The sequence below is a fragment of the Neofelis nebulosa genome, chromosome 7 (genome assembly GCF_028018385.1).
Source record: "Neofelis nebulosa isolate mNeoNeb1 chromosome 7, mNeoNeb1.pri, whole genome shotgun sequence".
Taxonomy (NCBI): Eukaryota; Metazoa; Chordata; class Mammalia; order Carnivora; family Felidae; genus Neofelis; species Neofelis nebulosa.
The window spans coordinates 91,097,623-91,111,295 of record NC_080788.1 but is presented as its reverse complement, the minus strand read 5'-3'; the positions used below and the strand labels follow the sequence as shown (position 1 = coordinate 91,111,295).

Here is a 13,673-nt window from a genome sequence, read left to right as displayed (position 1 = left end):
TACAGCTATTGTGATGAGCACTGAGTAATGCATAGAAATGTTGAATCATAATATTGCATGCCTGAAACTAATACAATGCTGTATGTTAATTCAATAAAAATAAATTAATAAATAAATAACAATTAAAACTGACCAAACCTGCTCCCCTCAAAAAACCTATACAGATAGTTGGTCCTTCTCAACACTCAGGCAGAATTCATAGAGATGGGGCTTGGGCATTTTTTTTTTTTTTTTACAAATTCCATAGGTTTTGCGGTGCCTGGGTGGCTCTGTCGGTTAAGCATGTGACTTCAGCTCAGGTCATGATCTCACGGCTCATGGGTTCGAGCCCCGTGTCAGGCTCTGTGTTGACAGCTCAGAGCCTGGAGCCTGCTTCAGATTCTGTGTCTTCCTCTCTCTCTGCCCCTCTCCTGCTCATGGTCTGTCTCTCTCTGCCTCAAAAATAAACACACAAAAACATTAAAAAAAATTCCATAGGTTCTTGTTACAACTAATCCTAATCAGAGATCTTTTTTTCCCTTTGATTTTTTTTATTACTCAAAAAAGCTTCATTTTTTTTTTAATTTAGCTTTTTAACTCTGTGATTGTGCCTTCAACACTTTCACAAAGATTTTTCTGCTCCTCAAAAAGGAAAGCATGCTTGGTCCTGTCATGAACACACTTAGCACACATGGAAGGCCCTGATGAAGTGTTGCTTCATTCTGGACAACCTCATAACAACTTCAGGTGTCACAGCATGAACTCCTCAAAGTCAGCTTGGGCGCATGAAGATTTTGGTGCTTTCCCAACCTACTTTGTATTAAGGTAAATGATTCTGTTACTAGGGGTTCAGGACAGCCTGGTTTGTTAGAGGCAAAATGCAGGATGGTCTACAGGGGGTATGTCAAACACTCAACCATTCTGAATGCCTGGAGATGCTGTCCCAGGAAGAAGAAAAAGGAATAAAAAATTGCCCATAAAAATTTCTATAAAACTGACACAAGCTCATTTGGGTTAGGTAAGGACTTTTTTTTCATAATGTCCAAAATATAATTAAATTATAGGTATGAAAAGTGTATTCACCTTCATATATATATGATGCATACAGAAACTCTTTATGAGGACATTAATTATAAGTGTAGATTTTCATACAGAACCAGTCTTTGGGATGTGCAGAAAATGCAGCTACATAACAGGTACATTTGGGGAGACAATGCACGAACTGACCCTGTCATAGTGTCTGACATTTTCACATTACTCACTACCCTAGTCTCAGCTGAGAAGAGAGAGATTTTAATGTATGAAAACTTATTTCAAAATTCTGTTTCAGATTGTACAGTTATGCACCAATAGTGAACCCAATATGTTAAGAAGGGAAAGAAGAGGAATAAAATCTAGAACAAATGTGCTATTCAGAAGGGCAGACTAAGGTAGCATACTGAATTGGGAAACCCCCGTCTAGGTAACAGAAGTGGAGCTGGAGAGAACAGCTGATAATTTGGGACAGTTACATTGTATCAAGTATTATTAAGCCTATATGAATTGTTCTCAGATTGAAGTGGGAGGGTGATATAATGACTAGCATTCTGTAGAGATGTAGTAATGTAATTAAAAAACTCATGTTTATGTTCACTTGTTATGCACACACATTCAGATAACACATGCATATTAAGAATTACCATTTGGCACCTGTAAGCAGAGGGATCAACCTCATGAATGGGGATAGTCAAGTTCTACAGCTTTTTGACAGCTTAGTCTCATCAGGCAGTATCATTTCTTTCTTTTCTTCCTTAGTAAACTTTTGCCTCTCCTAGAATTTATATTACCTTGAGAGATTGTATGATAAATGCCAGTACATTTCTGTGTTTGAAGAACATGTTCTAAGATAGTAATGTCTCCTTAGTGAGTGCCCGTTAATGACAATTTTGAAAGATGTCTAAAAACTAACTTCTTTCCATGGATTGATCCTATTTTTGATTCTATTTTTCTTTTGGTCATTAAAAAAAAACAGTTTAGATCCTAATGACTAAAATAAGAAGCATTTTATTGTGTTTGTTTAAAAAGATACAAATATATGCTATTAACAATCTAAACTTTTTCTTATCAGCAATCATAAATTTACAGGTGTATTTCTGATCTGGTATTACTGCAAAATCCTCCTAACATTCAAATCTTCTGTATTTTGGAACAGAGCCTGATAAGGATCAGAGATCGAGATAGAAACTAGAAAAAATCATGTAGTAAACTAATATTTATTAAACACGAGTTTTATGTCAGAGATGTGGCTTAATTGTGGAATCCTATCAGCTACTCTCAGAAGCATAGGAGGAATGTCCAATAGACCAGGAAAATGCTTGGATGCAAGATGACATGAAATAGTCTTGAATTAAGATATGTTTTCACTACTTCCCATAAAAATTTAACTTATTAAAAAATCAAATATAATTTGCATGTGACTGAAGAAATAATATAGGGGCGCCTGGGTGGCTTGGTCAGTTGAGCGTCCAACTTCAGCTCAGGTCATGATCTCACAGTGTGTGAGTTTGAGCCCCACGTTGGGCTCTGTGCTGACAGCTTAGAGCCTGGAGCCTGCTTCAGATTCAGAGAGATTCTCCCTCTCTCTCTGACCCTCCCCTGCTCACACTCTGTCTCTCTCTCAAAAATAAATAAACATTAAAAAAATTTAAAAAAAAGAAACAATATAGTTGTTGGGGTAAAGCAATGGAGGGAAGGGTTTTGTTTTTAATTTTTTTTACACTGACACCAAATACCATTATTATAATACAGAACTTTTTAAAACATCGTTTTATTTGTTTTTTAAAGTAATTTCTGCACCCAATGTGGAGCTCCAATTCGTGACCCCAAGATCAAGAGTTGTACACTCTTCCAACTGAGCATCCAGGTGCCCCATAATACAGAACTTCTGTGACTCATCATCACTATATTTCTTTTGGAAAATAACACTTCCTGTCTTTATATTATCAACCTAGTTTTGAAGCACTAAACTTATTTTAATAAAGAATTATATCATTTTATAGTCATCACCTTACCATCTGAAATCTGTATACTAATACTAATACAGCTAAGATAATGTGATTTAATAAATATCTTTTTTTTAATGTTTATTTATTTTTGAGAGTGGGGGAGGGGCAGAGAGCAAGAGGGAGACAGAGAACGTGAAGCAGGCTCCAGGCTCTGAGCTGTCAGCACAGAGCCGGAAGCAGGGCTCGAACCCACGAACCGCGAGATCATGACCTGAGCCCAAGTCAGACACTCAACGGACTATGCTACCTTGGCACCCCATAAGTATTTTTAAATATCTTAATGGCATAGAAATTTTGATATCTATTAGAGGTTTCCTCTAAGTCATGTATTTTTTTTTCTAAGAACCTATTAACTTACTAGAAATAATTCTATAAATAGAGCTACTTTTTTTTTAAACCAAGGAAAAAAGTGCAGTTATGTATAAACTTAAGATTAACTTCTGTGCTTAAATAAACCCCCAAATTTTTTACCAATATTTTTACATGTACATCATTACTCAGAACTCCATGACTTTACCACTATTTAGGATTATACTCCAAAATATCAATACTGTAATTCATTTTCAAATGCTGAAGACGTGTATATTCCATGACAAAATTTGCACATTTATTATTGTTATTATTATTATTATTATTAGATAGAAGGAGATAATGGAAATGTTCACATTTAGCCAAGCTGTTATAGGGTGAATTCTATGTCAATAATTGCTTAAAGACTTTATTTCCATTCTTGGTGAAAAGAGACAATGCCATCATTAGAAAATTATGAATACTGTGCCCAAGTGCCTTGCAAGTATCACATTTTGTTTCTAAAATCTGGTCGGTCTGGATTCTGTGTTGACACTGGCAGGCAGCTTTAATGAAAATCATCTCCCAAGCAGCTGCAACTTCAGTTTTAGTCACAGCAGCTCTCCTGATTAGCCCCTGCAGGAGCTGCCACAAGGCTCAACTGAAATCTGCTCTCCAGAATCACAGACATGCGAAACACAAGGCCCCTCGTTACCAAAATTCATAAGCACAACGTGATAACCTTTCTGTTTGGCTTGATCATTTGGTACGCTCAGAATAGCCATAGATGTTCACATAATACCCATTGTCTAAGAACTTTAGGCATAAGGCTAGTAGTTTGTTATTATGTGATTTTTGCCCACTAATGATATATGATGTACAAGAGCATGGAGAGTTAAAATAACAGCAGAAACCATAACCACCTAAGGTTTTTATTCTAATCTTTTGTACTTAATCACATGCACTTGAACTCTGGGTTTCCTGTAGATTTTCTGTATAACTCAACAGGTGCAGGATCTGCATAGTTCTCTCCAATTCTTATGTAGAAATGGCACAGCGTGGAGGTGAGGTTTTTTTTAGAATAAATTCTACCATCAAAGAGTCTAATTGAACAGTCCTTGGGCTGGCAGAGGTTTTTTTTTTTTTTTTTTTTTTTTTTAATGAACGTGCAAGGTTTTTCATGATACAGCTGTAAATTTGTGCTTTACTTGGTCTTTCTGATTTAACTTGCTATAAGGTCTTAGATTCTGACTAATTACTCTGGACTTCAGGAAAATTTTACGCTCATGGGGGTGTGAGCATGAATATGTATATCTTGTGTGTATGCTTGTGTGCACTTAGCTCAGAAAATAGACTGGGTTCTCAAGGCACCTGATTAAATTGGGGTCAAAGGCGTACCAAAAAGTGGAAATCATGCAAGGGACTACATGAGTGGAATATTTTTTTTAAGTTTATTTATTTATTTATTTTGAGAGAGATAGCATGCAAGAGGGGCAGAGAGAGAAGGGAAGAGACAGAATCCCAAGCAGGCTCCATGCTGTCAGGGCAGAGCCTGATGCGAGGCTTGAACTCACAAACCATGAGATCATGACCTGAGCTGAAATCAAGAGTCGAATGCTTAAATGACTGAAGCACGCAGGTGTCTCAAGGGTGGAATATTTTTAGTAGACCAAAGGAGAACAATACTATGGCTTGTAGTGGGTAGGGAAGATATATGAAAGAGGTAGACTCTGTGTACTGAACAGAAAATTCAATGGCCTTTGGAAGGAAAAGATGAGCACAAAAAGACCAAAAAAAGATGTAGTAGGAATTTATGTGGCATCTCCGTATGCCAGTAAATAGTTTTATACATCCCTCCCACCACTCTCTACCCCCAGCACACACACATTTTGGTAAAAGAAGAAGAAATGATTCGAGATAGGCTACACAGCACAGGCAATTGATGTCAGATAAAATCCCAGATCTTGGGTCTTCCCAGGGTTTGAAATGGGTAGAAGTAAAATAATAGAAGTTGATATTACTGAATGGCATTACTGTGCCAGATACTGTTTTAAGAGCAAGCAGCAAATAAAATGAAATTTAAAGCAATTTGTGGTCATGAAAAATGAGGAGAAGCTGAATACCCACCAAGGAGGAGAATGGGCAAAGCTACGCTGAGGCTCAATATCTGACTGATGGAGGGGACAGAGGGAAGACAGAAAAGGGGAAAGAGTGTCAGAACAGAGAGAGAGAGAGAGAGAGAGAGAGAGAGAGAGAGAGAGAGAAAGGAGATGGGTATGGTTCTCAGCAAAACTGAGGCTGAAATCCACATCATCAGTACACACTGCTATGTGGAGTAGCTCACAGAGTTTGAGCCGTAGAGTCTTTGTTCAGCCCCCCGATCTAGACAGTGATACCAGGCAGAGTTACAGTCACTGTGTAAAATAGCAATGTTGTACACAACATAAGGCTCAAATTAGACATAACATGGTTGATTAAAAAATGCCATTTGCAATGAGAGATAGAGAAGTATTTCAGGATCCAGACCATCTAAGCAGGTGAGCAAATTGCAGGAAAATGGCCACCTGCCCTCTAACCTGATGTAAGTAAGCAGTTCTTGTGTTGCAGCTGATTAATGTCACAGATGCTGCAGTGAGGCTGAGCTGTTTGTGAGGAGTGTAGACTCTGCGTGTACTGACAAGGGAGCTTTCCCAAAGGAGGTAGAGATCCAAGCACGAGAAGAGTTTTGCAAATCTGAGGGAAGCTTCAAAAGAGTGAGATAGATCAGTAATGTGAAACAATCTTTAGAATTATGGAAGATGAGGAAATAAACTATTTATTTAGAGAGTAAGAGTTTGTGATAACTATTATATGATTTCAGAGTATTAAAGAGAAGAAAGACAAGAAACAGAAAATGGATGAAGAGGAAATTGACTCAAGAAGTATAAATTGCTCCATATGATCCTTGCCAAAAAAAAAAAAAAGAAAAAAAGAAAAAAAGAAAAACAATACTAGTGTGTCTTATAAGAAAAGTTGAGTCAGGGGCGCCTGGGTGACTCAGTCAGTTGAAGGTCTGACCTCAGATCAGGACATGATCTCATGGTTCATGGATTCGGGACCTGCATCAGGCTCTGGGCTCACAGCCTGCTTTGGATTCTGTGCCCTCCCCCCCCCTGCTTTTCCCCACTGTGCACTCTCTCTCTCTCTCTCTCAAAGATAAATAAACATTAAAAAAAGAAATAAAGAAAAGAAAAGCTGAGTCAAGATAGAATTCCAGTGGGAAAAGAGATCTAGATGGTAGTATAGTAAATCTTTGTCAGAGGGGTTGAACTATACAGGCTAGGAAAATCCTATTGGAATGAATAATGCAGCTTGTCAGATTTGGGGGAAGTAATGGGAAACAGTCTGAACAAACAAGAATGTCAAATAAAAGTTCCACAAGCAATTTATTGAGCATCTATTGGTAGCAACTCTTGTCCTAGCTACTGAGATAATAAAGGCAAGTCAAAATCCTGCAGTTCTGTAGGGTTTAAGGAAGGCTAATAGAAAATGTGGAATAGGTACAAAAGGAATTGGGTACATCAGGGGGACATCTAATCCAGCCTGCAGTTGGGGAGGGAGATCATGCCAGATTTCTGGAGATAAGTACTTGAGATCTTCATGGAAGACTTCTCCTAAGAAGTTCCAGGATAAAGGTAATTAGGACATGATATCTATGTGAGTGAAAAATGAAGGTTTCCTTAAAATGATTTCCAATGTACCAAGGTTATCAGAGGAATTATCTATGTGAGGCATGGAGGACCTCCTATCCTTACTTTTACTCTGAAAGATAAATCTTTCCCTTGGAGCTCTCTCACTGATTACAGTTTTCTCTACCATATTGAGTTCAGAGCTTAAATGGCACTCCCTTTAATATCCAAATATGAATGTATATGACCTTTCCACTATATGCCCATAGTACACCAGAAACCAATCTAAAATTTCTATATGGGAATTTACTAATAAATTAGTTATAATAAAAAGAAAATAAATTCAGAGTAACAGTCAACTAAGGCACTTGGTTTTAAAAGTATTGCTTTCTTCAGCTTGGGGTTCTTGCCTTCATATGGGAATAACTATCTTTTAAATACTTCTTGCTGGGATGATTTTTTTCCCTATAAATCTAGGTCTAAACAACAAAGCCTAGCGAGGTACCATTCTTTTTTGTGTAAGTTACACTATACATAGAATTAATACCAGGATTAATATAAAAGGATATTAGGAATGACTTCATCTTTTTCTTAAGTTGTGCACCAGATATATACACAGAAAGTAGCAAGGAAGAGAGAGAGAGAGAAGGAGACAGAGAATCCCAAGCAGGCACTGCACTGTCAATGCAGAACCTGACGCAGAGCTCAGGTCTCATGAACCGTGTGATCATGACCCATGCCGAATTCAAGAGTGAGATGCTTAACCAACTGAGCCACCCAAGTGCCCCTTTATTTTTTTTAAGACTTTTTTTTAATTTCTAAATAATCTCTATACCCAGCATAGGGCTTGCATTTAGAATCTTGAGATCAAGAGTTACATATCCCACCAACTGAGCTAGCCAGGTGCCCCTAAAATAGTGTTTAAACAGAGAGTGGGAATCAATACTGGGGTTTAGCAACATGATTCTAGGAAGATGAATTAAACAAGGCAGCACCACCTCAGCAATGGAGGTATTTGAACTATTACAAAACAAATCAGAGCCAAGACTCAATTACTGCAACTGAAGGATAACAATGAACTTGATTATAAAGAATGAGACCAAAAAGCAATACAAGAAGTGAGTTTAAAACCATAGCATGGAAGGAATTCTGACAGGATGGAGTAAAGACCTGTGGAAATCTGCTCTTCAATTAAACCAATGAGAACAATAGCAAAAGTTGTCAAAGTCAACTTTTCCTGAACTCTGAAAATTTATCAAAGGCTTGCAACAGTTCAAGGAGCATTATTTGAAAAGAATGACTGAACTTCAGAAATCAGGCCCAAATGATATAGGATATTAGACTTGAGTCAGAGTGGAATGATTCTTGAGTAGGATGATTTTATTTAGTCTTCTGGACCAAAAATTTGCCAGCCTGTCCTTGAACTAGGCGAGTTAATATATATAAAACATCAGCACTGGTAAGTAATACTGCCCTTTTTCCTAAAAGCAGACTTTCTCCTAATACCTCACACAAGGCTAGGGATACTATTAACTTCTGCAAACAAACAAACATACAATCCTCTCCCCCCCACCCCCCGCCACAAATAAATGGTTGTATGAATGAATGGGTGAATGATGGCCTGCTCTACTCTTGTATGAAATTATCTGGCTGGCTTATTATTCATAGAGAGACTCCATAAGATGTGTCTAACGCATACCATCTTAGGCAGTTACTTAAAACCTCTCAATCTTAGTTTCTTCATGTATAAACTGGAGTTGATAAGGCAGCACTGTCAGCTTTGCGTAGTAGCAGTATCATAGCCAGTGAGGATTATCCAAGCCATGATTATTGCTAATTGATAAAAATAGTATTGCTAATAGATAGATGATATTATTGGGAAGGGAATGTGAGAATGCCCAACACAGTACCTGGCATAGACTCACTTGCAATAAATGTTTGCTAAATGAATATACAAACAAATGAAAGAACAGATCAATACATGAGATTCCTTTATGGAGAGGGATAGTTCATGAGTATGGGCCACCTTCAGGCTGATCCATTGATGTACTAGTTGTTTTACAGTCATTACATTCCCTTACCAGGTATAGGACTCATCCAAGGAGTGAAGAAATGACCTGCAGGCACTTTGGGGCTTAGAAGAGTGTGGGGGCTGAAAGGCAGATTGGAAAACAATAAGAAGAGAGATGAATAAGATAAGAGATTGGAAAAGGGGATGAGGGTGAAAAAGTATAGTGGGAATTAAAATAGGAAAATTTAAAAATGTAAGCATTATAAATTCTGAGGCTTATCACACCAGCAATATCACACAGCAGAATTATCAGCTGATTCATGTAAAGCCAGTTTAACGTATTTAAAATAATATGATATTGCTATTGTCCTGCCCTCAATAAGCCTACAGGTGATGGGGTTAATAACATAAACCAGAATAAGATACTCTAGCTGACACTACACTGTATTCCTTTCTATTTTCCATACTCTGAGTCATAAATTTACACCTTAAAAATGCTAACACATAGGGGCACCTGAGTTGCTCAGTCAGTTGAGCATCTGACTTGATTTCGGCTCAAGTCATGATCCCAGGGTCGTCTGATACAGCTTTGTGTAGGTCTCCATGGTGAGCATGGATCCTGCTTAAGATTCTCTCTCTCTCTCTCTCTCTCTCTCTCTCTCTCTCTCTCTCTCTCTCTCTCTCCCGCCCCCAGGCTTGTGCTCTCTCTTTCTAAAATAAAAAAAATAAAAAAAAATGAGTGGCTCAGTTGTTTAAGCGTCCGATTCCCAGTTTTGGCTCAGATAATGATCTCATGATTTCGTGAGTTCTAGCCCTGCATCCGGCTCTGTGCTGGCAGTGTGGAGCTTGCTTGGGATTCTCTGTCTCTCCCTCTCTCTCTCTCGGCATCTCCCCTGCTCACACTGTCTCTCTCTCAAAATAAATAAATACATTTTTAAAATAAAAAAATGAAATAAAATAAATTTTAAAATGCTAACACTTAGCTTATATGTTTTAAGTATACCATAAAAGCTCAAAAAATGCACCATATACATATTTAGAGGTAGATGCTGGTATTAAAGCTTAATACTAGAATAACAAATGATCTAAGTTTAGATATGTGGCTTATTGTGTGCCAAGCATTGTTGGAAGCTTTGAAGTATTTTTTAGTCTTAGTCATATACTCCTCATGAAAACCCAGTAACATGCTAGTAATATCCTCACCTGGCAGTTAAGGAAACAGAGGCATGGGAGATGAAATAGTTTGCCTGCCTTTACTCAGGCTAGGGCTAAAATTTGAAGCTAAGCAGTCAAATACCACAATTTTTTTCACAAAATTTACTATCTTGACTTAGAAAAATTGCATTATGCTTTGTCATTATGTAATAGGATTTGTCTTTTTATAGTGCTTTCTGAAAATGGAGGACATGGGAAGTTGTGATTGACATTGGGAAAAAATAGACAAACATGAGGCTCAGAAGTGAGACTTTTACTACAAAATGTCCTCTGCAGCTAAGTACGCCTCTGCCCTCATGTTCATGCTAGCCTCGGAATCACAAGCGACTGCTTATACAATTGTGTATACATCTACTTTTATATTTAATGGGGTTTGGCTTCTTTTCTACCTCAGCTCCAGGCATTTTGCTCAAAAAACACCTTATGAAAAGAAATGTGCAATGTAACATGAGAGAAGGGCTTCCAGGAGATATAACTCTTCCTGAATTGGTCCATATTGGCTGTGTAATATGGGACCGATCATTTAAATTTTATTTACCTTTGCTGTTTTGTCTCAAAAATTAACACACCACAATACTGTATTTTATACTTCAAAGTTATCAAGAGACTCGATCTGAAACGTTCTAACCATGCAAAATAAAAGATAATTATGTGATGTCCTAGAGGTGTGGGCTATTGCTATGTTACTGATCATATTGCAGTATATATTATGTGTGTACCAATCGACATGTTGTTCGAGATGTGTGACACCTTAAATTTAGGTGAGGTTATATGTCAGTTATATCTCAATTTAAAACATTTTAAAAGTGCATTGAAAGGAATACAAATTGAGGGGTGCCTGGGTGGCTCAGTAGGTTAACCGTCCAACTCCTGATTTCAGCTCAGGTCATGATCTCATGGTTTGTGAGTTCAAGCCCTGGGTTGAGCTCGCTGCCCCTTCCCTCTCACTGCCCCTCCTTGCTTTCTCTCTCAAAATAAATAAATAAATTTTGAGAGCGAGAGAGAAAGTGAGAGAGAGAGAGAAAGAGAGAGAATCCCAAGCAGCTTCCACACTGTCAGCATGGAGCCTGATGCTAGGCTCAAACTCACAAACCCTGAGATCATGACCTGAGCCAAAACCAAGAGTCAGACACTTAACTAACTGACTCACTCAGGAACCCCAAGAAACAAACTTAAAAAAAATTGAACACATCAGGCTGTGCCATAGTATGGATTCCTCTCAGCAATAACATATCACAGCTGAGAGAAATACTCCTCCTTCCCTGACCTGGGCCTTCTAATAGTGACTTCTTCTGTTGGCTTGTGCTCTACTGGACTGTGTTATGGCTTATTACCCATTGCTTTCTGCAGAGCCATGTGATAACTGAAAATAATTCAGAGTTTCTGTTAGAAGGCCTCAATGCTCAGGCTTAACATAGAGCTTTCTACAAGATTTTGTAAATCTTATAGCAAGAATTTCTAGGAATTTCTCTTCATGTTTCTTTCTTTTTAAATTTCTTACAAATTCTTGGATTTTAAGAAATTCCATCTCCTTTACACTGTATGAAATTTACTGAAAATAAGTTTGCTGTATTTCTTATTATAAAGTCTTTCTTCTGGGGTAAAGTGGACACTATGTGTTTGTGTGTGTGTCTGTTTTAGAAAAAACACAATAAGAACATAGATTTCACATTTTACTTTTCAACGTTTTTTTTTTTTTTTTAATTTATTTTTGGACAGAGAGAGACAGAGCATGAACGGGGGAGGGGCAGAGAGAGAGGGAGACACAGAATCGGAAGCAGGCTCCAGGCTCCGAGCCATCAGCCCAGAGCCTGACGCGGGGCTCGAACTCACGGACCGCGAGATCGTGACCTGGCTGAAGTCGGACGCTTAACCGACTGCGCCACCCAGGCGCCCCCACATTTTACTTTTAACAAAATAGATGGTTGGAGAGAGATGGATTTAATAAAATACATTAAATTAATTAGCATAATGTTCATATAATTCTATCATTAAATCAAATAGTCCAAAATTGTATCAGTTCAACATAATGGGAGTTAGAGAAATGTTGGCCTGAAAAGGAAATTTCTAAGTGAAAAGCATTGTGACTTAAAGTGGATAAAGTCTATTTTTTTGAGTGCCCATAACTGCCGTCCTAATTTTAAATGTCTTTAGACTTAAAAGACACGACTAACTCACGCTTTGATTTTTTAAATGCAAGCTTTTATATTGAGAATGCAAATTTATGTGTTTTAATTCTTATCTTATTTTAGCATAGAACAAATTTAGTAGAGAATTCTTTCATCTTGGCAAAAAAAATAAAGGGCATTTATCTCCCTTAGTGTCTAATTCTTTTGAGGCAGAAAGTTCAGTGTGCAAGAATAGTTACATGATAAAATTATGAACAACCCCTAATGTTAGCCTGAAAAGAAATAATAAAATATAACATATCTGTTGTTATTTGTAAGATTTTTTTTTTTCTATTGGAAAACCATATGGGAAGTCAGAACTATGTCACTATAACTGTTAGTTATCCAAACATTTCTTTTTTACTTTTTTAATACATTCCTCTTACCATACCAAAAAGTTATTATTTTCAGGTTTATCACAGCCAGTTGGGGAATATAGAAATAGACTAGTAAAAGTAGAACATTATCCTTACAGAACTTTGTTCTTCAAGTCATTCTTTCATTGAATATGTAATTTTTAACACTCCTGTTTACTAGCCATTAGAAACATCGAGTTAGTACTGCTGATCTTAAGGAGTTCTTTATTCTAGTGAAGAGAAAGAGACTGATAGAAGAAAAATTAATGCATTATGATAAAAGACCACAAAAGATGTGGTCTATTTGGAAAGAAGAGTGGTTAGGAGCATGTATAATGGTGGGAGTTCTTAGAATAGTTTGACTCACAGGTAGTTTGTATCTGCCAGACTGGGGTGGTGATGGGGTGGAGAGAAATCTATTATATGGGAAAGGCACAGTGTGACCATAGCCATGGAGACCTGAAACAGTGTGGATTAGGAAAAGGACTGAGAGTGGGAGATATCTATATTTGTAGGGGACTAAGGTAGGGTGGAGGTCATGGTAAAGTAAAAAATGATGGGAGAAATCTTAAATAATGGTCACCCATCACTGGTACTAAACTGTTACAAGGATATGAAAAGGTTTTAAGCAGAAAAGTAACTGATCACACTTGTATGTTAGAAAATCACTTCAATAATACTGGGAAGAGGAGATTGAAAATGGTAGCCTGTAAACAAGTGGCATCAATTAGTGAATTTTGGAATGAATTAGATGTGAGTGATTAGGAGGTGGTGGTTATTTGGGTAGTATCCAAATTTCTGGGTGACTGGATAGACAATGATGTATATTTATTGAAATGTTGAATACATTACCACTTGGGGCAAAAAAATCTCACTAATTTTCATCATACTGAGTTTGAGGTACCTTTGATGTACACACGTAGAGATGCCAGCAGGGGATAATG

General features: G+C 37.4%; 1 pseudogene; it reads left to right on the top strand.

Annotated features, from left to right (window-relative positions):
* The first annotated feature begins 8,755 nt into the window (after positions 1 to 8,755).
* Positions 8,756 to 8,879, top strand: LOC131518308 (U4 spliceosomal RNA; annotated as a pseudogene).
* Positions 8,880 to 13,673: the final 4,794 nt, after the last annotated feature.